Source organism: Centrocercus urophasianus, unplaced genomic scaffold, assembly GCF_019232065.1.
Source record: "Centrocercus urophasianus isolate 14NV4802_14NV808 unplaced genomic scaffold, USGS_Curo_1.0 seq_12, whole genome shotgun sequence".
Classification (NCBI taxonomy): domain Eukaryota; kingdom Metazoa; phylum Chordata; class Aves; order Galliformes; family Phasianidae; genus Centrocercus; species Centrocercus urophasianus.
In genome coordinates, this window is record NW_024884364.1 from 16,413,397 (window position 1) to 16,441,221 (window position 27,825).

The 27,825-nt window shown below is 45.2% G+C and overlaps 1 long non-coding RNA gene across 4 annotated transcripts; it reads left to right on the forward strand.

The window, feature by feature from the left end:
* The first annotated feature begins 92 nt into the window (after positions 1 to 92).
* LOC122156237 lies at positions 93 to 27,825 on the forward strand. 4 transcript variants are annotated; one of them, XR_006167419.1, is made up of 7 exons: positions 93 to 168; positions 3,422 to 3,506; positions 9,379 to 9,425; positions 18,411 to 18,564; positions 18,963 to 19,801; positions 22,132 to 22,180; positions 22,681 to 27,825. It is a non-coding gene; the product is annotated as an uncharacterized LOC122156237 (long non-coding RNA). The 4 variants fall into 4 exon arrangements; XR_006167420.1 differs by having other exon boundaries at positions 25,351 to 27,825; XR_006167421.1 differs by lacking the exon at positions 18,411 to 18,564.

Below are 27,825 nucleotides of genomic sequence, written 5' to 3' on the forward strand. Positions count from 1 at the left end.
AGCAAAGATGGCGGCGGCCGCCGGCCCCATAAACATGGCGGCGGGAAGCGAGGGCTGCGTGCCGCGGCGCGGTTCGATGGGAGCTGTAGTTCCCGCCGCACCTCTAAAAAGGCTGGGCATAGGCAGACGCTGTCCTGTGGGATCATTTGATTGCTGCTTCTTCTCAAGGTAGAGTGTGGAAAAGCCTGTTTGCTTTTCGTGTGGTCTGTGTATAAAGATGTGATCTTTAAGCTGTCTTTCCTAGTACAGATCTGCTTTTGCTGCTCTTGGATCTGAGGGAAAGGTGATGTGGCCTCGTGGTCATTGGGAGGAGCCGTTACGTTTAGAGACGTAGAGCTGTTGGATTGCGTTCAGAGGAGAGAAAAGTAGTATTTTCTAACGTCTAGCCTGAATCTCCCCTGGTGCAGCTTGAAGCCATTCCCTCTAGTTCTACCACTAGTTATAAGAGAGAAGAGGCCGACCAGCTCACCACGCTAACCTCCCTTCCACGCTAACCTCCCTTCAGGAAGTTATAGAGAGCAATGAGGTCTCCCCTGAGCCTCCTCTTCTCCAGGCTGATCATTCCCAGCTCCTTCAGCCTCTCCTCATATGGCCTGTGTTCCAGACCCCTCACCAGCTTTGTTGCCCTTCTTTGAACCCGCTCCAGGGCCTCAATAATTGAATGATTATACATTCAATATTATGAATATTATACAATTACATTGTATGATTACACTTAAATTAAGCTGGTATCTATAGTGTAAAGGCTGAGTGATTAGCCACACGAGCCAACACCTAAACTTATTTTAAAGGCCTCATCTGCATGAGACCGAAATGGTTGTAGGTATCTGTAGGTTAGACTGAAGAAATAGTTACCTAACAGCAAGCCAATGGTGAAAAGTATATGCTGAGGAGGAGCGTGAAGGTTTCTTAAGGATTGATAAATTGTGGAGACTAGTAGTTCTTCTGAATATCATAGAGCTGATAAACTTAGGCGCTACGTGCAGATTGAATCTGTGGAGGGCTAGAAGTAAATGCTAATATCAGCAGTGAATTTTGTGACTGGAGGGCAGGGGTTTCTGCGTACAAAGACAAGAGGTTTATGTGTGCAACCCTTGAAATAAATTACCTTGAAGGGCTTTTTGTACACCTAATTTGAAGTTGTTAGGGTCAGCACAACCTTCTGAATGTACAGCTGGAGTTGTCCTCCAACTGAACTACAAGAGATTGAGTGAATGATGCATTATCTGCTACTGGTAGTAACAGCTTCCTATGATGAAGAGCCTGAGTAACTCTGCCTCATCCCAAGCTCATGTTGTGTGGGCAAAGTATTTTTGAACAGATCAGGAAATTAATCACTTCTTTCCAGTTCCTGCCAGAGACCTTCTGTCTTCTTTCCCTGTGTAGAATCTCTTTCCATTTTCTTCCACTGACCCTTATACAGCTGTGGCTGTCACACATCCATGTTAGAGGCTAGTTCGAAGATTCCCCCAAAAAGTGAACAAAAAGGTAGCTTAAAGAAAAACTACTGATACTTAAATGTATACATCCAATGGTCTCATTCAGTGTTAGACATTTCTACAAAAGCTAACTTGTCCATTTTTTTCCTAGCATTGCTTTCCATCTCCTTCAGCTTCCAGATCAAATTTTCTTCCTTCTTTCCCAGCTTGCTGAATAGAGTCGTTAGCGTTGTTGTTCCAACACTGTTTCTGGCTGTATCTCTCTGCTCCCTACAAGTCTGTTACACAGCTGGTAGAACTGTTGTAGTTTGCTCAGTAGCAAAGGTTATTTTGGGTGCTTTCTCTGAGGCAAAGAGTAGGAGTGGTAGTCAACATAAATGTTTAATAGGTCCTGAGAGTTAAGACTTCAAGATGAAGCTCCTTTTGAAGCTACACTTACAGTCTCTGCTCTCCCAGGCTTTGTGTAATGAAAGCACCTCAGGCCAATGTGGTGTGGTTTTGGCATGCGCTGTAGTTTCCCCCAAGCACCTTGGATGGTTGTAGGCCTTAGAACCCCTTGACTCTCACTTCAAACACACCCTTTGCCTCACCTTCTCTACCTTCTTAATTTCCTACAAGTCCAGAGCTCTGTGAAGGAGCATCTGGCTCTGATCTTTGATACCTTCCCTCAATCACATTCCCTCCCTCAGTTTTTCTCTGCCAAATCAAGTGCAAACACCCACAAATTTACTTTCATCGTGTTCCATGTGCCTGGAGTGGAAAACCACTTGGCTGTAAGTCTGGTGTCCTTGCTTTACATATTCAGCATAGGTTAAAAGAAGGGTGCTTGGGAAAGGAATAGTTCTCTAAGTTGGTTATAAGCCTGATCTAAAGAAAATGCTTTCTAGATCTTGAATTTCTCTCAAAGCTATAATCTGGCTCTTCTACTTGCTACTGTTTACTTGTGCAAGGGAGGATTTTCTCCCTTAGTTCATTCTTTTATGCTAAATGAATGTACTAGGTTTTGTGAATTCTTTGGATGTTGGTGAATTTTTCTTACTGATCGTATTGCACTTGCTGTCTCTGTGCTTTTGAGGTGGCACAGTGCTACCAAAGCTCATTAGTTGAGCCAGATTCCATCACTGCCTCCTCTTAAAAGTTGGAGGTTTTTTTTTTCTTCCTTCTTCTTCTCCCATGTTATCAAGACGGTGTGCTGTAAGAGGATCATTGTGCCTCAGCATATGGGCCTAGTACCTTTACAAGATTCATTCAGTAGCTGACTGGAATTGGCTGTCTTACATACCAGTTTATGCTGCCTTGCAAGCAGTTAGCATGCAGCTGTGGAACAGAGAGTTTTTTCTTTAGTGCTAGCACTCTACACAGGATAAAGACTACGACAGTACTGCGAGTGAAGGCTGATCCTACCTACACTAGAGGAACTAGAGAAAATTTATGTGCAGATTAAAAAAAGAAAAAAGGGTTCTAGTAAAAGGGGAAATACCCAGATATGAAGTTTTCAATAAGTGTGAGGTAGCTATTATGACTGTTTCTGTAAATTATACTTTTGGTCATCAGTGGGTCTAGTCAAGTTCAAGAGTGTTAGTCTCAGCGGAGGGAGGAAGGAAGCTCTATGGGTGGCTGAGGTTCAACACTTGTGGTTGACATTACTGAGACTTGTGGGTCTGGGCCCAGGCTTTCCTTCAGTAAGGAACATGACTTTTAGGGAGCTACTCATGAAGCTTATTTTTGCTCTGGCTCTAAGCTGTGTCCTCGAACACTGCGCCTTGTGGAAGTGTTGGACTCTCACTGGTATGGATCAGGAAATCTGTTTGCATTCAGTACCTGGCTTGGGGATGTTTGCTATTGAATATTCTGTTGCTTTATGCAAAGGATGCTAATGAGAGCAGTTGGAGCACTGCACGAGAAACATCACACCAGAATGAGAGCCAGTAAAGGCTAGAGACTTCAACCTAAGACTGAAAAATGCTCTTGTAATTCTGCAGGTCATGTGGAGCTACTGAATTGGGCAAAACAACTGCAGGAGAACTCGGAGTTCAGTCCTGATGAAATCCTGAATCTGCCAGAAAAGTGAGTCATGAATTCAGCCCTCAGCTAGCCAAGGGATTAAGTCACCCCTGCATTGAACAACCAACAGAAAGATGTACAGACCTGTGATGGTAAATCTGGTAGATTCAGCAGGTGCTGGGTCCCTTGCTTCATCGAGGGGCTGCATTCAATATTGTACCACTTGCCTTTGCAGTTGCATCCTATGGCACCGATATGAAATAAAATTGACCGAATTCCTGTGGAAAAGGCCTTGGCACTAGGCCATGGCTGTAAAGGCTTTTTAAGACCTGTTTGAGAGGCCACGTTAACTAAAGCTGATCGTAAATCACTTCTTGCCATTGCCAGTGGGGATCTGGAAAACACCTTGCTGCAAACAGAATGCCTCTTTCTTTAGTTGGAGTTGTATAACTTGCAAATTGAATGCGAACCTCAGAAAGATTTAGTATTTGCAGGCACGCTCTCTAGAGCCTTTGACAAAAATGCTGTGGAACAAAGTCCCAAGCTAGATTATGTATATGTCAATTGAGGAAAACAAAAATACAAACAAACAAAAAAAAAACCCAGCCCTGTTGGTTCTCAAATGAAATGCAGACTTTTTTTTTTTTTTTCCTAGCAGTTTGCTGAGGACGAGACACTGCAGGATATAATTAAGGTTCTGGTAGAAAATGATTTGCACAGCCTATTCAGTCTGTTTCAGTTTAAAAACGATTTAGATACCACTTCTTTGAGGCATGAAGAAAACCAATCCCATTGCAGGAGAATAATTTAAAGATATAGAAAGCTATTTAGAGCCTGAAGGTGGTATGAGCTGTTTCAAACTGTCACAGTCAGAAAAGCAGGTGATATTACAGGGAGGAATGTATGCTAGTGGAAAGCACTCACCCTCCAGAAGGAAGTTAACTTTGGCTTGCATCAGCTTGATATGGGAGTCCTCTGGAGCCATTTTCATATCACTGGGCAGCCATTACTGGAAAGCACTATAGCATCATAAGGAGCAATACTCTACTATCTTCTTACTAGACGTTTTATATACGTGTGCGTGTATGTCTCGATGAACAACAGTCTAGTGAGTGAGAACAGTTCAGTACAAGCTTAAGTTCATTGCAGCTGGTTCCCAGTGCCTACATCTGCCTCACTAGTGAGAAGTAATGTCAAAATATCACCAGAAAGGGAGCAGTGTCCATCTACTACATGTCTGGCACTGCTCAGTTGCAGTCAATTGTCACACCTGTGTTAGCAGAGACTGATAAAATCTGTGTGGGTTTGGTGAGATAAGTAAACAAGGTTGAACAAAAACTTAATGTGGTTTTGCAGCCAGGGACCGGTAATGTTTCACAAATGGTATATGTGCATAGTAACAGCAAGAAACAATAGAAAAGGCATGCACTGGGAAGGCTTCATGATCACTCTAGATAGTTGTTGCAGGCACTGCTGTAGAGAAAGTAGATTCATGTTTTCCAAATTTCAGAGGGCAGTGGGAGGGTGTAAATTGCAAATACATGGTGATAGTCGTAGGTGGTAGCTGTATCAGAGTGGCTGCCAGAAGCAAGCTTTCTGCTAACTAACCACACTATAAGTTGTCCAGAGGATGCAGCCAACAGCACAGGGCACCTGAGACAAAGCTGTTGATTAGGGAGTACAATGCTTGCATGTACTTGACCCTGGCCGTTAGCTAAGCGTAGCTGAATGTGGCTCCCCAGGGAAGCTTGGGGAAGCCTGGGGAACCTTTGCCTTTTGGAAGTTCTCCCAGGAGGTGCTGTGGTGCAGGGGTTTGTGCTGAACAGCACTGATGAGCTAGAAATCAGATCACAGTTCATAGGAAGCTCTTTAGGATTCTTGGCTTGGAGTGACTCCTTAACAGCACGGAATATGGAACTTCTTGCATGTTAGTTCAACGGACAACAAACAGCAGGTTCTTGCTCAAGGTGCTGCATTCTGAGGGCTTTAGCTCTTCCAAAGGTCTCAGCACTTGTCACTACCAGCACCATTACTTTGGCTGCTTTGTTTCTCAAAAATCGCTGTCACTGGAGGATTCTTAGATGTTTAACTCCATACGTGTTAATTCATTCAAGTTATTAAATCACTGAAGCATTGAACTGTAACTGAGTAGCTCTGTTCCAACCACTTTTCTTTTTTTTCAGAGCTGCAATATAGAAATAGTGCTTTTCTGTATCTTAACATGGAGTGTAATAGGATTTCCTTCTGTTAATAAACTGAAGCATTAAGTTTCTAATTTAGGGATGGGATAAAATGAGTTGCACTGTGATTTCTAATCATGGCAGAATTCTTCTAATGTGCATGCATTTGGTGTTTGTCTTATAAAAATGGTCTCTTAACAATGCCCATTGCAGTTAATTTGTAGCTACATAGTGTAAACATTGATTTCCAAAGTTTTTTTAATAGATCCCTGTGCTACTTAATTATCACTAACTGACCCTTGTTTTTTTTAATGGTAGTTAGTTTTGTTTCCTCAAGCTTTATAAGAAATGAGTCTTAAATAGCAGTAGATGTACAACCTCTTATTTTGAATCTTACAGGTCAGGAAGGTGCCCAAAGTATTACTGGGTCATTTCTTCACAGGAGAAGGATCTTCCCAGATCACTGATGCTCTTCTTAATTTGACATCTATAATTTTCTTTCTGGTTCACCCAAAAGTTGTATTAAAGTCAGGTTGTATTAAAGTCAAATCAGAATTTCTTCAGGGCTTAAAAAAACCTGTTGTCTTGCTAAAGCCTCTTGCTTGTGGTAGGTTTTTTAGTGGTCTGGCACACCTTTTTGTCTATGAACCAGCTGAATTTTTCAGTAGCTGCTACAATAGTTGAGGGGAGAGAGCAGTGTGCTTCCTGAGAAAAACTTGCCATGAGAAAGCTCTTTAGGCTAACTCAGTCCTTGCTCTAGTTCCAATGAGTTCAACAGTGGTCAGAGACTAACTTCACTTTTGGAAATCAAGTCTTCCACTGCAGCTATGTGTCCCGTTGTGCTATTTAAATGGCTGGTGTTCAGGCTGTAAAATCAGAGCACAACTTCTTACTCTGATGTTCTTATAGAAACAGATGGCTAGAGAGCAGCTCAGGGACTTGGCCACCTTGGATGAGCTATTGCCAGCAGGAATGGGGACAGCTGTAGAAAAAGTTGATCAGACTGTGTCTGTTTGTGGAAAAGTAAAAGGTGAGATGTGTCCAGGGGAGATTAGAAAAGAATAATCATAAAAGGTCATCAGGCACCAGAGATTCCAGAAGCTTTCAAGGCCATTGCAGACTGTAAGCTCCATTCATTGTTTTTGTTTTGCTGTAGATTAATCACCAATTTGTAGCTGGTGATACAAGCCCTTGGACTATCCACTATACTGCCTGTGCTGCAAAAAATAATAGGCGTATTTGATCTGTCAGAGGAAACCTGTATTTAATAAAGGGTAAATAATTAGCAGCTATTGATGATCTGAGAAACGGAAGATGTATGCATCCAAAAGAGATTTGAAACAGTTGGCATAGAGTTCAACAGATGGCTTGTATTCCTCTGCAGCAACCTGAAATAACTTCTTGTAACAGGACTAGACAGAATCTCCTTGGTCTGGGATCCAGGCCCCAAAACCATGTGCTGCAAGCAGCTGTGTTGTGTAGAGTAGCCACAAGACTAAGAAGCACTTGGCTTATTCAGCGATGAATCCTGAGCTTGATGACACTGTTGATTACTGAAATACTGGGACTAGAGAAGTTAGAAGTGGGGGGGTGGAAGAGGGAAGTACTAATTAAATGAAATGGCATAAAACAGACAAGTTAAAAACGGGTCTTGAGAAGGTGGAAAGTTTGGAAGAGGCTTTTACTGATCAGAGATTCCAGAGGAACCTTCCAGAACCAATAGTCATTGGTTATCTTATTTTCTGTCATCTCAGAGTTAGATCTGTCTTCAAAGGGATACAGAGATGTCTGTCAGCAATGATGAGGTGAGGCTCAGGTGCCCATCGGTCCAAAACAGGCAGTGAAACTTCTCTTCTTGTCCAATACACTATCGCTGAAAACTCAGGACTGAAGGACCCACTAAGTTGCCTTTTAGTCCATCCCCCTATCCAAGAGTAGTGGTACTTGCTGTTCTTGACCAACATTTGCCCTGCTCTTAAAGAACAGATGAGCCTCTTAGAGGCTGCTCGGGCTAGTAGGAAGCTGCCTCAATTTTGGGCTTGCTTCCATGGTAAGCTCAAATTCCTTTATTCCAGAGCTGGCACCATAGCTCCTGTGTAGATAGTCCTACCCCATCTACATTTGAATAGCTGATTTTTCATAAGTAACTGTAATATTTTGCATGTCTTTTTTTGAATAATATCTTTTATTTTTTCCCCCCCTGGACCTTCACAGACAATCAAAGCTGTTTTGAATACTAATTCTGTTTTCCAGGATATTTGCAGCCCCTCCCAGCAAGGTGCCATCTAAAAATTTAATAAGCTCAGCCTCTATTCCTTCATTATTTTCTTTAATGAAATACTGAATAATACAAGTTCAGAGAGTGTTCTCAACAAAAATCTAGCTCGACACATCTCTCTAGCTTGATGGAGAGCTAGCAGTAACTACATTGGGTCAGAAATTTTTCCCCTACTGACTTAGTCAAGGCCTGCCAATTTAAGTCTTCTAGAACAGATACAGACACTATAGGAAGCTGGGCAGTTCCTTGAAGGTTTTGTTTGTTTGGGGGAGAAAAAAACAGCTCTCACGATTTACTACTTTTTCCTCTTGAGTCATATAGTGATCTCACACTGATGGTAGCTACGACTTTCAAATGAGCAAGAGGAGTACTTGAAATTTTCAATTAATGATGCCATCTGCAATCAGGATTTATGCTAACCTCTAAGTTTTTGGTATCAGGAAGAGCTCTCTGCAGAAAACAGATTTGAAATGGTTGTGCTGCCATTGAAAGGAACCTCAGCGGTCTGCAGAAATGGGCCAACAGGACTCTTGTGAAGTTCAACAAAGGCAAATGCCAAGCTCTGTCCTTGGACATGAGTAACCCCAAGCTACCAGTATAGGCAAGGGACCAAGAGGCTGGAAAGCAGCTTTGCAGACAAGGGTCTGGAGGTTTCAGTGGACGCCAAGCTAAACATGTGAGCAAGCAATCGTACGGATCTTATGAATGAGTATGTATACTTGATGAGGGAGAAGAAAGAAGACAAAGCCAAACACTTGTGGTATGCAGTGAAAAGGCAACAGGCAACGGGCACAAGCTGAAATGCAGGAAATTCCTTCTTAACGTAAGAAAACACTTTTATACTGTGTTGAATGTTGGAAGGGGGATGGAGTCTACATCTACAAAGATTAAAAAATCTGGCTGGATACATCTCTGAGCAGCCTGCTCTTGTAGGCTCTGGCTGTAATTGGACTACACAGTTTTCAGTGGTTCTCTTCACTTCCCATGATTTAGTGATCTTTGGGCACGCTACTGCATGTTCTTCAGGAGCATCCATGCACACTATTAGAAACAGGGTACTGACTTCATTTGCTGTTTGTACAGAAGCATAAAGGAAGAATCCCTTTTGGTGCAAGGGAATGAGAGAAAGGTGCCTGTTCCCTCTCTCCCTCTCTCCCTCTCACTTAGCAGAAACACATTGGTATGCTAACTGGTGGCAAATTAGTATTTTACACACAGTTGACTCTGGAAAGGCCAAAGGATGCGGGAAAGAAAGCCCCACGTGCTGTAAGCTTAGCCCTTTCTTTATGTATAGGCTTGGGTATATAATTAAGAATGCTCTCACTCAGATATGGACTTTATCCTGCCTGTACTGTTAATGTTTTCCTATTATCACCTTCATCTCTTTTTAATTATGGGAATAGATGGATATGTAAATCATTCTTACTCTGACCTAACGAAGAAGCAATTGCTTTCTTTTTTTTTCCTATGCTGGCAGAGGATACAGATGAAGTAGGTGCCTCAATCTGCAGGCCTGAGCACAGGGTAAGCCATTAATTTCAAATTATGTGTTTGGAAAAACAGTGGAGAGGAGCTGCTAAGCTGCTGCCAGGAAGGGTGGTGGGAAAAGCTGGGAATGTGGCCTTAAGGGGGGAAAAGAGTGCTTGCTGCAAAGGTGGACTTAGATATCTATAGTGGGGAAATTGCCTGTGCCTTACTGCAGTGTTTATGGAAACAGACTTAAAAGACGTCTGTATATCACGAAACATTTGTACTATTTTATTCTCCATGAAGAAATACACTAGTAGTGTCTCAAAAGCTAAGCAGTGAGGAAGCATCTTACTGGATCTTTCTTTTTTAATTTATGTAAAGTCTAAGTAGTGTTTCCATACTGCTACTCTGTCACAAAGCTGTGGTGGTCCAATCTTTCTTGACCAATGTCCAGTAATTCTTGACTAAATGTAGGGACTGGCCTGTTTGGATATAAAGATGCAGCGTGAGGGGAAAGTGACAAAAGATAACACTTTATTACTGCGTCTGGGTCCCTTCTAAAGTCTTCGAATGACCTACGATCAGGAGCTGACACGTGAATCCAGACGACTTGAACTGGAGCTGCAGTGTTGTGCCATGATGCTGGTATCAACAAGTTCTGTCTCTGAAGTGCCACTGTCTGTGGAGCTTAACTGGTTTGTCACGAGCGCTTTGTCAGCAGAATCCAAGATGCTGTGACAAGTTACCTGCCACAATGCCACATGGACAATACGATGTACTCTTTGGCAGAGCTAGCTCCCAAGCTCTCTAACTCAGTTCTGTCATCCTCATAGGACTTCTGTGGTAGGAAAAAAAAAAAAAAGAATGGCCTGCAGGTCAGGGTGAGGTTTCTGGATCTTCTGCTGTTATCCCAGATCTGAGACTCCAGGAAGAAGGAAGAATTTCTCCTTCCTGGAACAGTTTCTCATTAGCCCTAGTTTCAAGCAAACAGTCTTCAGATGATCTGCTATCCTTCAGTGAGACAACGCTATCTTAAATGTGCACCTCTTGAGGCAGTGTGCCTTGTACCCTAGTCCCTCCTTTTCCCTGAAGGAAAGAAGTGTGTATTTATGGGTTTATCTAGACAGTGTTGTATCCATGTGGAGTAGCATACACAGAAACTTTAAAATGTGCCAGACTGCCTGCCTTTTTTCTTCAAGCCTTAGGGTGTTTCTGATTTGTTCTGCACTGTGCCCTCCTAGAAAGGAGAAGTATTGTGTTGCTTAAGTGGCAGCCTTGGGCAAGATGTGGTATGTGATTTCTCACCAGCTCCGGGGTTCAGTGCCAGCATCAGGGTACTTTGCCTTCCTTTCCTCTCCTGTCTTCCTTTTCCTCTCAAGAGGCAGGAAGAAAATGTTGCCCCTGTTGTTAACCCACATCCACTCAGGACAGCTGGGGCTTTTGCCTCTGTCCTAGCAGAAGTGGAAGCAGCCCCTGCTGCTGGAGTGTCTTCATCTGCAGCCCTGCTGAGGTGCCCCTCCTGCTGCTGAAGTGTAAATCCCAGTAGGTCTTTCAACCACCCTTCTCATACTACTTGAAAAATAACTTTCCGTTGTCATTAACGCTGATCTATAGCTGCATTAATGTGTGAAATCACTGGGTGTGAAAATAGTGTACTAACCGCTACTTAATGTAATATTACCACAGTAATGTCTCTAAAAATATCTTGTCCACTTGATTGCTTTCATTGTGAACTAGAGATAATGTACCACTTACAGCTGATGATTAAAATTCATAAAGCTGTGGTTCTTAATTACAGCAACTCGCAATCAAAGTGAAATGTCAGATCATGAATGCTGTTTATCTGTATACAAATTCACAAAAACAAGAAAATATAAGGACCGTCTACACAACAAAGCTGAGCTGCTTTGGCTTAAGGTTAAGTAAAATAAATACCCATCAGAGTATTTATTGAGACAGGTTGGTGAGTGTGAGATCTCTGACGTGGCGGAGCTCATCTCTTATGAAGTGTACATTTTCACATTTAAATAGTGAAATAAGAAATTTGGAAAATTTCTGGTAAAGATGGAAGTGTCAGCTTGATAGAAAACTTGATGTGCATAGAAGTAACTAAAAAAAAATTACGTGCTAAGAATGGAGGTCTTGCAATTTGGGTTCAAGGTTAAACCTAAGAGGAGAGGCTCCATAGGAGGCAAGTGAAAGAGGTGGATTCCCACTACCTTGGGGAATTATGATAGTCGTTGGCAGGAGAGGGTAGTAGAATCCTTGGCTTCAGATATTTACTATAATCACACGCTTGGCCACAAGTGACACCATAGAAAAAATTACATTATTCTACGTGCCCTTAGCTGCATATTTTCAGGGCTGTTGTATTGCAGTTCTTTAAGTTAATGCCAAGCTCTGAGTGTTTACAGCATTCTTGGATGCATCCTACCATAGATTTACTAACACACTCTCAGCTCTTTGTCAACAGTTTCACCCCCACCCCCCTTTTCTTTTTTTCTGGTATGTAAGAATGTAAGATCCACACATAACTGAGCATGGAAACAACAGTTCTATTCCATTTATAGTCTTACAGGCTTCCTTCATTTGTCCTATCTGCCCCATGTCAGTCTTCAAAAATCCAAACCAGAGGGAGCCAATTTCTCAAAACATCAGTGAAACAAAATAACATTAGAACAATAGGATCCCTTTTTTTATCAAATTAAATCTGACTAGCTCCATTTCTTTCTTTTGATTAAATGTCTCTTTAAAGGAGCTCTGGCCCTCAGTTTGGAAAATTTCAGGACTTTTTGTTCTACAGGGTGTTCCCCCTGTCTACAAATTCATGTTTTCACATCTTTTTTTTTGCCGATAGATTAAACAACAACAACAACAAAAAATATTAGCCATTGTATGAATGAGGAATCAAATCTTGACAATTGTATTCAATTCCCTAGGCTTTTCATGCCACCTGTCCTTCCAATTATTCTTTCTGCTTTTTTTTCCTCTTTGCCATCACTGCAAAGATGACTGAAAGCGTTCATTGTAGAGTGGATCCAGTTACCCCAAGAGTTATTCCCTTGGCACTTTGACTTGAAGATGTTTGCTATTTGTCTGCTTCTGTTCCATCTATGCTGGTTAACATTTTTGAAAAAGGAAAGCCATTTCCTATGCTGGGTGCATCATGCAGCTCTGTTTCACTATTATCCTGGTATGGAATTCTGTCCAGCTGTCTGTCAAGGCTTACGTTGATTTTGTAGCTCCCTGTTGGTGTTCATACTACTTATGGACCACGAATAACTGGATGGCTAGTTTGCAGTGGGGAGGATTTATATGGCTGTTTGGTGTGGTGGATTCCTTGGTACGCATTCTCCCTAGTGTAAGCCTTAGACATCACCAGTTCCAAACAGCTTGGTACTTCTGGGATGTCCTGCTGTTATTGAAGCTCTCCTGACTGGAGATCTACTGCAGCAAAAAGCAGCTCCTCATGTAGAACATGATTTAAGTGGACAGAGCCTGTTTCTTATGGGTTTCCAAATGTGCTTTGTCTGTGATACAGAAGATACGTTCACTCACAAGTGGAAGAGAAACTTCTGCGCAATTCAGAGCAAACCAATTCACCTTCCTTCCTCATTTCTTCCTTCTTGTGACTTCAGGTGAAGCCTTTGCCTGAGGCGTGGTATGAGCTGCTGGGATGTTAGCTTTGTAGCAGCTTGTCCTCAAAAGTTCTGTCACTGAGTCGTGCTCTGACCTTACCCGTGCTTAGCACCTGATCCTTCTTTCAGTCTATGAGGTGTATGTGGCACAGTCCGGGCCATAAAGTAAAATTTTTCATGCTGGAAAATATGCTGTCATGTTCCTCCCCTGTACATCTCCACCAGAAAATTAGTAGGAAATTCTGTGCTAAGGTTCTGTTCATCTTTGTGTTGCAAGCAACTTGGCCCGTCACATCTCAAGCAATGGTTTTGCGGTGTATTCCTGTAAAATCTCAGACCCATCCTTTTTAGTGTCAAATGCATCAAGTTTTATGTAAAGTGGCTTGCAGCTGTCTTACTGCATCTGTATGTGCCCCCTGGCCTGCTTCTAGAACCTGAATGAAGTAATTTACAGGTAGCTCAGGTATCTCTCCTTTTCATAACAACGTGTACTGTGGACATACCCATTTCTGCTTGCTTCTCAGTCCTGCTTGTGGGGCTACTGACAGTCTAACACATTTCAGTCTGGGGAGTGTGAGGTTGTAAAAGGATGCATTTAGCTAAACTGTGTCTGCACTGCGCATGGAGGTAGGGATGAATGCCTATGCTTTGTGGTGCAGTTGCAGCAGGCAGAATCTGACACCGCAGTAAGAGGTAAGTAGTTGGGAGCTGCCTGGGTTGGAAGAGGCACCCAAGGTTTCCTGAGCAGCCGGAGCCCACTGAGGAATGTGTCCTCAGAGGCTATGTCTGACAGCTATCCCACTCGCGCAAAATGCCCCGTGTCAAGGAATTTAATGTGAGCACAGTGGGCCAAGTTTGCACTTTGCCTGTTGCCTCTTCACACTTCCAGAATGCTGCAAAAAGGCCCAAGTGTAAAAAGGAAGCCAGCCCCTTGCAGTCTTGCTTTGTGCCACTGGTAATCCTGCAGGGTCTTGCTGCCGTATGCTGCAGGTTGTTTGGGAATGCACTCCCGTGCCTCTCCTGTTAGCCTTTTATTCTGTGTAACAGGTTCAGGGTTTGTGATGACAGCTTTGCACCTAGGGGTAAGATAGTTAATTCAGATTGGGCACCTGTTGTTCCCTCATCCTTTTCTGCTGAGGAGAGATCTCCTTTAAATACAGTACTTATTACCTACTCCGAGCAAGTAATCAGACTGTGCAAAGGAGGTGAGGAGGTACAACATTTAAAAAAACATGTCCTCCCACTCTCCCTTTTTCTGCAGGATAGGCTGTGTTTGACTTCACACTTGAGGAAGCAGCTGAGAAATTCTTCAGATGTTTAAACATTTCAAACAGTTTGGATATGTGAGCGTCCTAGATTAAAAAACAAATTGCAGCAGTACGAGGGTAACAAAGTGGACCACAAAATGTTTGTGGAAACATTCTCACCCTTCTGTTACCCTGCTATGCATTCTGATGTCAGTAAGGGAGGTGTGGTGGCAATTTTACAGCAGCTGAGAGAGAGATGGGCCATGTTTTCAAAGTAAATTTTTCATCCTTAAAGACGTGCTACACTTGCTTGTTTTCAGCATCTCTTGTATCACAAATGCTTCATTTCTGCGAAAATTTGCCCCTTCCTTTTAATAGTACTTATGTTTCAGGTGACCTGGGCTGGGGGCTGTGACAAATCTAAAAGGGAAAGCTTCCAATGTTGGTAAATGAGGATTTAGTAAGAGGAGAATATATATCATTCCAGAATGCATAGTACTGCTTCTCAGCTTCAGTTTCTCATTTGGCCACATGGCTGTGAATGATTTTTCTTTGTGTGCAGTGAATATAGTGTCTGTGAAGGGTCCTGGTCTGACAGTCCTGGAAAATGAGCCCTGTGTAAGCCCTTGGAGAGGCAAAAGATGCAAACTACAGGCTGTTCTTCTCATCCGGTTTCAATGATGGAAGAGGAAATAGAGTTTATACAAAACCTGCCCAGCCCCCAGAAACATCTTGCTTTGTTTATGTTTCAAGCTAAGCCTGCAACTCTTGCTGTTTGGAAGAGCTATTCAGGCATTTCTCCATCTGACTGACTTTACATCTACTCCTTGATCTCGTGGAGAAATCTGGCTTTTAGCTCCTGCTTGTGGCGTTCCAATTTCCTCTCTCTCGCTCTGCTCTCCTGCGTTCGAAAGATCCATGTATAACATGATTATGCAACCATGCAAATGTACACAGCTCTTTCCATTTACTGCAAACCACCCTTCAGGTCTCCCGGTATGAAAATAGAATTGTCAGTGAGAGACACTGTGGAGTGTAGTGGGAAGGGTGTTTCACAGGGCTGGGCTCAAAGGTCTGAAGGCAGTATTAGAGATGGAAGCGGGCTACTTGCAGTAAACCCCTGTGCCAGTATGTATCTACAGGAACCATCAGCTGTTAATAGGCTCAGACAGTTCAGCTCTGAATCCTCTCCCCCTAGGAGATGGCAGATACTTGCCTGCCTGGTAGTTCCCTCCCTTGGAGGTCTTTCCCCCACCCCAGAGCTACAGCGACAATAGCAGAGTAGCTCACCCTGGAGGCCAATTTGCACCCTCCTTCTGTAAACACATGGTGGCTGCTTCCCTCTGTACCCACTCTGGCATGTAGTCAACTTCAGGCCTGGTGTTTGGCACGAGTGTTCCAGCACCCAGCCCAGAGTGATTCTTGCCCTCTGGGGATCAGCTGGCCTCTCATGTTACTTATGTTGTCTGGAGGAAGAGGAGGAAGTCTCTCATGGAGAGGTGATCCTTTGGGGACTGCCTTTATTCATCCTAATCATAGGGTTAATGTGTAATGTGCTGGTGTATGATAAAAGGCTCTAAAGGGGGGGGAGGAGGAGGAGTTATAGCAGAATATAACATGTTCTTGCTTTTCTTCCACTCCATCCAGTTTCTCCTGCTTTCAGGGTTAAAAAAAAAAAAAAAAAAAAAGGCACAAAGTTTCCACTGGCTGGTTGAATCAGAATAGCTTGGCCACCCCTTGTTATTCCTGTAGGTGAAGATGCTCCCCTCCACTGCTGCAAGAATCAGAGCCGTTCAAGCATTGTGGCCTTTGTCATGGCAGCGCCCGTGTCCCTTATCCATGGGACAAACCTATGGATTGCCCTATATGAACCTATGGTTTCTGCCTATGCTGAGAGTGGAGGTTCAGGGCAGATTCATGTCTTCTGCTGCTGTTGGGCTGCAAGCTGACGTCCATCAGATAGCGACAGGACAAGGGGAAATGGTTTTAAACTGAAGGAGGGAGATTTAGATCGAGTGAGGAATGTCCTGTACATTCAGAGGGCAATGAAGCATTGGCACCGGCTCCCTACAGAAGCTGTGGATGCCCCATCCCAAGAGCTGTTCAGTCTCAGAATACTCCATGTATTTGGGCAGCTATTTTCATCTACTGTCTCTTGAAAAACTTCCAGCGGCGGAGGTTGGGCGGGAAGAGATCCCGTCCTTGCTCTGAAGAAGCCAAGAGCAGCCGGTCAGGCAGCCCGGCGACAGGCCCCGCGCGGGGGCTCTCACTGCCCGCTCCCTCGGGGCAGGCCGCCATTAGCGCGGCGCGGCCTGGCAGCGGGCGGGGCGGGCGGCGCCGCTCAGCACCACCGCACGCAGAGTTAGCCGCCAGGGGGCAGGCGCGGCACGGGCCGGGGGAGGCCGAGGTGGCTGCGTTGCCGGGCTGCCGCTCGCCCCCGGCCTTTTCCTGCTCCACCTTCCCACACGCACGCTTCTTGAAGTCCCCCCTCTTATTGCTTTGGAGGTGTCGTTGCGGCATCCCCTCTCCCTCTTGCGGCTGCCCCGTCTCCCTCCCTGCTCGCCTGCCCGCCGCTCTCCCCGCCCGCCTCCCCGCTCCTCCCGCTCTCCCTGTCAGCTCTGCGTAGCCTGGCGTGTTTCTCTGTTTCTCTCCCTGCCACGCAGCCCTCCCCCTGTGCAACTCTCTCCATGAAATGGAGCTGAACAATCGCACTGGAGAAGCGCTTTCTGTTGCAGCTGTATGCCAGTGTGCCGAGGCACCATTTCTCTTGCGGTGGTTTGAATGCGTTTGTGCTGGAAGCGCTGGGACAATAACAGAACTGTGCCTTTTTGGCTTGTAATGAGATTTGAAGTCGAGTGTGAATGAGACTTGATGGATGGTTGTGCTGATGTTTTGAGCTGATTTAATTCACAGTCATCTGAGGTGCCCAGGCACGATGCTGACGGGAGGACCTTTCAGGATGGAAGAACACCCGGCTGAATGCTGCCTGTCACTCTGAGCACCAGGACTGCACACCCCATCACTGAACTGGCATCATCCTTTTTTTTTCCCCCCTCTTTTTAATTTCTCTTGGGATGGATATGGCTCTGCAATCAAAGAAGCTCTAATCATTGCTTACATGTGAAAAGCTGATGCCTGACTGTGCAGAGTAGCTGGAACTGCAGTAGCTGTGATCGGTGTAAACTACCCTGTTCGCTTAAACAGGGTGTTAACTGAGGTTGCCTCTACAGGAGAGGACTACTCCTGTCCCCTGAAATTCCTGCTGGAGTGCCCTGCGTGTCCATCGCTCCTCACACATGGAGGGATGTGCACAGAATCACAGAATGGCCAGGGTTGGAAAGGACCTCAAGAATCACGAATCTCCAACCCCACTGCCAAATGCAGGACCACCAACCTCCCCATTTAGTATTAGACCAAGCTGCCCATGTGCAACCTTGTGTCCTCTTTGTAAAAAGCAGCTTTGTGTTTGCGACCAAGAGCTGTGCTGCCCTGTAATTAATGTGTGCTTAGCCTCAAATGCGCAGTGACAACAACTTAAATGTCAATGTTCCTAGTTAATCCCTTGCTAACAAAACATGCCTGGAAAGAGAAGGCTCTGCTTAATCTCCAGTGAACAAGATCTTATTTTAGCAGTACTAGCACTTGGGAGATTTCCCCATCTGACCAATGAAACCAGAAGATTGGCTTTGTTAATCAGGGCTGTAATGATGCGTTTGATCTCCTTAGAGAAGAACCCACTTACATGTGGCAGAGCACACAAGCTACTCTGGCCAGCACAACAGTAGGTTGATCTTCCTGGTGTCATCTGTGTGACAAGGGAAGCAATTGCTGTCCCCCAGTGTTTGCTGCTTCTCATCTCTGTTCAGCAAGATGTCCATGGATTCTTCCCAAGTTATTTTCCAACTAAGGCAGTGTTATAAAGAAAACTGTGATGGGAAGAAAGTTTTAACATCTTCTCGAGAGTACAGGAATGGGGACCTGTTACTCGGTGCCTGTACGCTCTGCCTGCTCTCACTCATTTTGCTGCCATACTCCTATCCTGAGTACTTCATCCATACGCACATTCACTTCCAGCCCTGCCGTGGCTGAGGTTCAGAAGCTGTAGCACCTCCGATCCTTCCCCAGTGAACTATTAGCCCTTTCGTTCCCTTTAGGTTTGCAACCGTTGCCACCATTCCTGTTCAGAGCTGCCTTCCTCTCCTTCACCTGCTCTTCCATTCTGAGGTAGGAGCCACTCTGTGGGCCCTGGGGGAATGGAAGTGACGAGGATTTCCATCAGCTCGAGTCGACATGGAAGGATGTGACTTGGTAGGGTGGGCTCCTTCTCATTTGGGAATGAGCCAATAGTGTTCAATCTAAATAACTGCTAGAACTGCCTTTGTGTAGCCCTGAGCTGCCGCCTTATCATATTGCCATGCCAAAACAAGGATGCAGCATATGCAGGCTCTGCAGATAATTAGATATTTTTCGAAGCATTCATTCTCTTGTAGAACTTCTAGTGCTCCCATCTTTCTCTGCCCTTGCTTTATTCCTGACTCTCTTCACATTTACTGTGACTGTTTTCTATTTTTACTCTTGACAAAGGGTTGCGGGCTTAGGCTGCTCTTATAGCTGTAGATGTAAAATGCCTGCTGTGTGGTGTTTGTAATGAAGGAACTACTCCTGGAAATTAACTAATTCTGAAACCTTATGAATTCATTTTGCAGCTGTACAGAGTGATGGAGGAGTCGGAGTGGTGTTATGGCTGAAGACCCTAGGCCTGGGGAGAGGAGAAGAAAAGTGGAGAGAGCTGTTCTGGGATCCCAGCTCTTCATTTGGCCCCTGTTAACATGAGCAAGTTACGTCCCTGCTCCCCATCTCCTCACTCTCTTCTTCACTTGAGTTGCTTAGGGCAGGAATTGTTTCTCATTATGCTGTTGTGTCTTGTATGGGGAGGCCTTGACCTTGGTGGGGGCACCAATCATTACTATTACACAAATGCCAGAGGAACAAAGAATTATGGAATCAGATAGTCACAGATATCAGTTTGTCCCTTTCTGGATTTTTATTCCTTTGTCTCCTCCTTCACAAGAATGGATTTGACACAGGGAAAGTTGATTCCTCAGTAGCACTGCCACATCTCTCCTTTTCTCCCCATTCAAGTCCTCCTTGAAGCAAGTGAAAAGATTCCCACCAAAATACACTGAAAATGGACCAGGCTCTTCAAAGGCAAGAAGCACAGTTTTGACATTGTTTGGAGTATACTGGGAGCCCAGCAAGGTCACCCATTCTATTTCAAGGCTAGATGTTTGATAGAGGAGGTTTCCCACAATGCCTGTGTCCACAGAGGCTCAATATGTCCATGCCACCCTCTCTGGCTAGTGCAGGCTTATTCTTCCCCTCCTACATTTGCAGGTGGCGTTTCCTGAGTGCCCTGCTGAGCATTGGTGTCACAATGGCTAGCAGAGCATGGAAGGAGTGAGCTGTGGAGAGGCTGCCAGGAACTTCCCAACCCATGCGAAAGTTGCTGCTTCCTTCTGCCCGGTGTGTGCTGCCAAGCAAGCTGGTCAGTATCTGCAGCTTGTCCTTGCTGGGATGTCAGTTAGGACTGGGTCTTGCTCAGCAATGTGTGACCTGGATGTGTTTCTGAGGCTTGAGGTTGGCTATAAGCACTCCCTTGGGGAAGGGGCAGCCAGAACATAAGAATTAGAAAAGCCTGGTTTTGTTGTGTCCCAGTAAGTCAGCATGGTGACAGCTGGTACTTTTTGGGATTAGGGATCGTACCTAATGTCATGACTGCACATAGCCCCAGCTGACATGCAGAACTGAGCATTGCTGGGTCCACATCCAGTGTATGGAGACAGAGTTAGTCAGGCTGGAGACCTAGGAGAAGAGGAAACAGAATAATTGCTGGTTGAGGAGGAGATATATTCAGCTCCTTTATTTAAGCTTGTCTTCCTGCAGGAATGCTAGGCTGTGATTGCTGAATGTGAGTTCTAGCCACCAGGGACAATGGAGTGGGAGCTTTTCTAGCAGTTGACGGAAACTCGAGGAGAAGGCTTAGAGTCAGTAAGCACTCATGGAATGGACTCACAGAGATGACTGCCAGGCTGGGATTGTGTCACTGTGTGTGCTGAAGCGTACCCTGCACTGGGGCAGGTGACATAGTGTACCTGAGGTCATTCAACGGTGAGTTCTTTGGATTTCCTCATCAGAAACGAAATTCTTGATGTTGATCATTCCTCCTGCTCCCACTGCATATTGCAGGCATCTTGATGATAGCATGACACAGAAGGTGGTGCAAGGATAGGCATGCCAATGAAGACTCAAGCCACTATGCCTTTGTAGGCACTATGAAGCATGGCAGACTCCATAGCTCAGGTCTTGATTCCATGAAAGTCTTGCTTACTTTTGGATGCTGTGCACAAAGGAATAAGGGTCATTAGTACATAAGAAACACTGCTGAACTGAGGAAGCTGGATCCAAGATGGCTCACGTCATTTAAGTTCTCTACTGCATTGGTGTTTGCATCACTGCAATGACAAACCCTGCAGGACCGTACAGATTGGCTCTTCAAGACACTGGCTGACTTGCCAACTGGGTGAGGTGTAGCTTTCATAAGTTTAAAATCATTTCCCATTGTCTTATTGCTGCCAGATCCTGTAAAAAGTCTCTCACCTGTTTGTAGGCTCCCTTCAAATACTGAAAGGCTGCTCCCTGAGCATCCTCATAGTCTCCTTTCAACCTGCTCCAACACCTCCCCATCTTTCCTTTGCTAGAGGACCAAGACCTGGATGCTGTACTCCAGATGGGGCTTTCTGAGAGCAGAGTAGATAGGGACAATCCCCTCCCTTGCCCTTCTGGCCAGCCCTCTTTTGATGCAGCCCAAGTTGGCCTTCCAGGTTGCTAGCACACACTATTGGCTTTTGTTAAGCATTTCATCCACCAGGACTCCCAAGTTCTTCTCAGCAAGGCTGCTCTCAATGAGTTCTTCTCCCAGTCTGTACATATCCAGGATTGCCCCAACCCAAGTGCAACACCTTGCACTTGGCCTTGTTGAACCTCATTCAGTTCACAGGGGCTCACTTCTTAAGCTTGTCGAGGTCTCTCTGGATGACATCCCTTCCTTCTGTTGTGTCAGCTGCACCATTCAGCTTGGTGTTATTTACAAGCTTAGTGAGGGTATGTTTGATCCCACTGTCTATGTCATTCATGAAGATGCTGAAGAGCACTGGTTCCAAGATTGACCTCTGGGGAACGCCACTCATCACCTGCCTCTACCTCAATGGAGTCACTGACCTCAGCTCTTGGCTACAACCATTCAACCGATTCCATATCCACTAATTCCACTTTTTCCTCTGCCTCACCCATGGTCTGTTCTGCAAACTGGTTGCTGATCATTTCCCCAGCTGGCACGCTTCTGAGCTTGTCTGTTAGCACCATACCATCTTAGGGACTCCTGTGCAAGTTGGGCTGGAGATTACTGGAACTGGGAGTTACCAGAGCAGCTTTGGTGGAGTGCAGTGCAGGCAGTGATGTCAGTGCTGGTCACCTGCTGCAAGTGCTGGTCCTTCCCTGGGGAAGGTGGTTGCTGTCTCCACTGAGGCCTGTCAGCTCCAGCCCCTGCCCTGGGGAAGAGAGGCAGAGTGCAGCTGCAAGTTGGGCAAGAGATCTTAATGGAAAACAGAAACGATTCTGTGTAAGGTGGTGGGGGAAATGCTAACAGTGTTACAAGCTGGGAGTCTGTAACAGTCTTGCTAGTGAAGTAACTGCCAGTGAAATCACTTGGAGTTTTTCAGTCCTCTTTTTTTTTTTTTTTTTTTTTTTTTTCTTTCCCCCCGCCCCCCCTCTCCCCCCCCCCCAACCCCTCCACCGGTGGACACTGACATTCTCCAGCTTGTTATGCTGAGGCCAGCAATATTCTTCAACATCAACAGTGTCTGGGGTAAGTCAACACTTTTTCTGCTAAGAATTACCAGAGGAAGAAAAGCAATGCATACATTCCCTTCCTGTGCAGTATGACAGCAGTGGTGGTCACCGAGAGTACTGCTGGCTGCTCTGTTCTATGGGTAGGCAGAGAGTGCATGAGTGGGCAGCAGTAGCACTCAGGAATGTGTCGTTCCCCTTGCTAGCAGAAGTTCATAAGATGAGAATGAGACCCTTGAAGAGAGAAGCTGGAAGGGCTGGAACCAGTCTTTTCCTCTGGGAGGTGGCACAGCACGTTCTGGATAATCATTTCATGCTGCTTGGGAGTGGTGCGTAGCTTAGTTTCTCTTTGGTAGTCTTAATTGTGTGTTAAGGTGCCTAGAGCCTTATACTGGCACCTTTATTTATTTAAATACAAATGAAGAAGGCATTAAATCAATTGTTCTTTTCTCTTTGCTCTCTCTTGTCCTATCGTTTCTATCAAGTACTCTTAACTGTATGAGGCTTCTGCTTTTTCAGGTGAATCAGGTACACCAAACAAGAATCGCAGCCTTGATTTCCTACGGACTAAGGGAAGGGAAGCTGCTCTGAGGCAGCACACCTTACATTGCTGTTCGTCTTATGCTGCTGTTTCATTTGTATTTCAGGGCGCTTTCTAACCTTTGCTGAGCAAGGCTTCAGTCTGTTACCCCCTGCCTGCCCAACCTTCCTGTAATGCAGAAATAAACAAAGAAAAAAGCTGTGCCATATCCCATTAGTTGAGATCAAAATACAGTTCTCTTATCCCATCAGCTGCGCTGCTTTCAGCTGGATGTACCAAATCTATGTGACTTGCTTGCCCCATCTATTATATTAATCTCTAGGTCCTAAAGTTAGAGGGGAAACCTGGGATTCCTGGATTTTGTCATTCTCCTTTAACAGAAAGTTTGTAACTGAATGGCAAACTGTGAGCCGAGGCCCTCTCTTCTTGCCAAACTCTGTAAAAGATAATTACTGCTGGAGTTCAAGTGGTGGCATGTTTTGCAAGAGATCTAGAAGCCTAGTATGCAACCTTCCAGATAGACACTAATTGTGCCTATGATTACCCTCCTCCTTTTTTTGTTCCCAGCAATTTAATAAATTCACACACTGAAAACTTGTTGGAAAACTAAAATGTCGTTCAAAAATCTGCTTATTGCGGTGTATCGGAGAACACAATACCTGTATTCTGATTTTGAGTCATCTGTGAAGCTTATGGACTGGTGGACTCACAAGCTGAGAAGTTTGCTTATGGTAATTAGGTGATGGTAGCATGATGAAGGTAGATTTGCAGGTTTCCAGAGGTGTGACTATATATCTGTGCTGAGGAGAGGTCAGAGCAAGGGACACTTCATTATGGATTGGATTCCCTCTGATGGAAGTCCGTAAGTTTCCTCTTAACTACTGACTTTTCATTGTGGTGATGTCTCCTACAGATGGATGCAGGCCTCTTTGCCTGGCCTAAATTCTATAGTACTTACCTCATTACTCTCCTAATGATGAGCTGACAAATGCTTTTGCTTGATTTACTGGTGACATTACAGGTGTTTGGAACACTTGTCAGTACCTTCCTACTACATGTCTAATCTTTCAAACAGTGAGATGTGCTAGCTTCCTTCACAAAATGTCCTTCTGCATTTAACTGCCATGGGCTTTATTGCATGCACCCCAAACTTCCAGAGCTCTGCCTTAAGATGCCCCCTCCAGAAAAAAAACAGCAGGCACTGTGTGCAGATGTTGACATCACTGGACTTTGGATAAGGAGAAATGGGTGAAGAAATAGCAGAAATGGGTGAAGAAAGAGCAGCCTTCCAATTGCTTGTGGAACCATGGCGGTACATCATCAGTCCTGAGATGGGTCAGAACAGAGTCCTCATCCTACCAAGTTCCTGGGTGCAACAGTCTGCAGCAGTTTGTGTTCTGCCTTCTGCCTCTCCTGTATTTCTCATTTTAAAGCAGAAAAGGGTGTTTGCTGGTCAAACTCCCAGAGAATGGACTTTACTAAACCCTGTATAAGTAGAGTGCTGAGTTCAAACAGGGCAATTGGGCAGAGCAAGCAGGACAGGTGAGAGATCTCTAGGCATCTCACAGCAATGGAAGAGGAACTGCTTGGAAGGGGAAGAACATCCACATTTCGCGCACATTTCTTCCCCAGTTGGGCAGAGCTCTTACTGCTCTTCTGGTTGTGTTGCTAGGAGAGGAGTGCTCTGCCCTCCTTATGGCTATGAATAGCTCGCTCTTGTTTATTCAGCTCAGCTCCGCCTGCTGGTTACAACCACAACCGGCACCATCTCATTGCATGACACCACCATAAAACAATGCAACTGCAACAGGAACAATCCCTCCCCCCTCTACTCCCCCCCCTCCCGCCTCTGGCTATGAAGGCTTAAGAACACCTTTATAGTGCACTGCTTCAGAGCTGTCCTTTCCCTCCTCTTCCCCTACTTTACAGTGCATCCCCTCTGCTTCCAGCAGAAAGGTCTCTAAAAGCAGCTGAACGGTGCGCTCTCATTCCCAGAGAGCAAGACTGAGAGCCAGGACCTGCAAATCAGGGCATTATCTCAGAAATCTGGCTTGAAATAAGTGCATGATCATTTCAGAGTCCTCCTCTGGTATTCCAGTGTTCCAGGCTTTTGGGAACTAGAAAAGTGACTTTTCCTTTTTTAGTGAAAGCTGAGATTCTTGCATAAGCCCATGAATCCAGCACCAGGGACTTTGAGAAAAGGAACAGATGGTTTGAAAATTGGCAATAATGGGATTTCTGAGGTTTTCTTAAGAATATTTTATCTGAGGTCTGACCAGGAATGAAGCATCTATGGCAATGGCATTAGGCTGCATTGACAGAGGAGAAAACTAATGGGGCTGAGTAAAAGACCCCCCAAAGTGCTGTAAAATGTGACCAAGTACAACATTTCAAAACCTCTGCTACAAGGGACAGAGGGACAGCCAACATGCACGACCAGTTGATGCGCTGTGAGGAGGGATGTGTACGTGTGGACAAGCAGAGCCACACCAGTTCAGAGGAACGTTTACTCGAGAACCCCTATCTTTCTGAGCCACCTGGGCACTCAGCTAAGAAGAACGAGCACGAGGTGAGGCATAGCAGCAGAGAGCAGAAGAGGTGTGAACGGTTGCTGCACAGGTACAGGTGAATCAATCTGTCTTTTTCAGCATGGTGAGCTTCCACATGTGCATATTTCCCCGGACTTCTCATCTTTCTCCACCTGGGAACTTTGTTGGGATGAAATTGGAATATCAGAGTTTCCACATGCCCGTCGGGTCTGTCATATAGCTGGGCTGCTGAACATCCAGAAATTCAGGATAGGTCAATCGCACGCCGGCGAGGTGAACTGTGTAGCATACAAGCACTGAAACACAACGCCTAACGAATCCCCACACTGTCAGACCTGCTGTGCGGGTGATCTGCCTATGTGCCTTGCAGAGGTGTCTGGTCTACTGGGCATGCACAGGTCTGTGTGGTGCAAGTGTGTGTACTCCTGTTTGGGACACAAGACAAGCACAGTACTATTGTTTTTTTACTCATTCTTGATACATTTGTAGAGGAGGTGGGAGATGAATGCTTCAGTGCAGTGGAAAAAGGAAGCAGGTATGTATGTAAGCTAGACTATCTCACTGTCTGCCTCTTTACAGGAGCCATCTCATCACTTTAACTAGAGTTGGGGTCCTATCATACAAGATAGTGTACATGAACATACAGAAAATGTTTTATCTCTCTCCCCGCAAAGCAAACAAACAAACTCACCAAACATCATACAGTCTGAATTAACAGAAGTGCCAGTAAGGGATATTGTAATTCCTACTTGACAGACAGGGAAATTAATCCCAGATATGAGTCAAACAAAGCTCTTGATCTCATGAAGCAGGATTCAGATGAATTTCAGATACTTGTGAGCAAGGTATGATGCTGCAAACCCTTGCTCAGCTGATGCCTAGTTCTGGGAATGCCCAGAGCCCTCAGGCCCATCCGCTTTGACTGTGAGACCCCTGGCTTCAGCAGCTCTGCTCTGTACTTGTCCTCCTGCTTGACAAAGCTTAGCACAGCAGCAGGCGAATCCAGAAACAAAATGCTTCTGTGCCTCCAAGAGCATGCCTCCAGGATGGGCACTGTACAGAATCGCTAGGCTGATGCTTCCTGGTAAGGTGCAGCATCCAGCCGGGTTAAAGTACTCCTGGAAGAATTCAGAAGCCCCAGCCTGTGCTGCCTGTTCTGCCCCTGGCGTTTCCAGTCTGTGTCTCCCGTGGAAGTGCTCCAGCTTCTGAGCCGCGCCTGTTTGAGGAGAGAGGGCATGCTTACCTCTCCTGCCAACGGCGTTGTGGCTTCCCTAGGCATACACTGGGGTGGAAGCATCTGCAGGGATCAGCACCCTGCTTGTTCCGCATTTCACCTGAGGAGAGGGGGATGCCCACGTCCCAGTCCACCCTCAGGTGACCGCTTCTGAATTTTATCTCGCATCTCTTTAATGTAAAATTCAGAGACAAGCACTCTGTGAAGGGACCTGTGTTTTCCTTAGTAAGTGGAGTGCCGTGAGATCAATGAGATTAAACATGTGCTTACACGCTGTCCTGAATTGGGGCCATGAGGAGAGCAATGGGAAAGTAAACAGAAGAGAAACGTTATGGAAATGAAGGAAGAGGGAAAATCCACCCTGCCAGGAGCGGCAGCTCTCATCAGCTGCAAGAAGACATGGTCTCATCCAGGGCTGGTTAGACTCTAGCAGGTCTAGGGGCTGGCAGAGAGGACGAAGTCATCTTCACTGAGGTACAAAAGCAGCCTAAAAAGTGAGACTGGGAGCGGCCAAGAGAGGCTGTTTCTGCTGGGTGCAGCCTTCCTAGACAAGGTGAGTTTAGCCCTGGGTTGTTTTTTCCCATTAGCAGGATGTGGATCTGAAAATAATCAGGCTTCAACCTGGCAGCCTGGGGAGGTTTGTTCTCCCTTAAAAGACTGTATGAAAAGATGTAGAAATCCTGAGCTTTTTAGGATGGCTTGAGTGGACCCCAGCCTTTATGGCACCCTGACAAGACCCAGGTCCCTCATTCAGGAACAAACTGCTCAGCTCTACTCAGGGCAGAATTCCGGCACCGCGAAGTGGCTTTGGTGTACAGAGATATGGAGCCTTTGTGCACACTGGTTTTCTAGCCTGGCTGTGCTTCCCCCAGCCCGTTCCTCTCTCCATCTACAGCCATTCTTGGTCACAGTCTTTCTTCCTTGCTTGACCTTCATTTCTCTTTCCTAGGAAACACATCATTTGCATCTGTCCTAGTATCCGAACTGCAAATTGGACCTGATTAAAATTCTTCACAGAGCAACGTGGACTAGTACAGAACTTCTATTATTCTACTACTCAATAAAACTTTAGAGTTTCAGGAGATTGTAGGAGCTCTGTGTTTGGGAGGTGACTTCACTGTTGGTCTCTTAAATTCAGAACCATGCATTCTCCTTTCTGTTGCATTTTTGCAAGATGACCTTGGTAGGTCACTTTGTCTGACTGACTTTGTTTTACCCCTCGTTAAATTTAGATAAAAATACTTGCTCAAGTTAGTGAAGTGTCTTTGCTATCGTTGGACAAAAAAGCTATCTAAATGGCGATTACTGTGATTATAATAATTATTTTTATTAAATGAAAC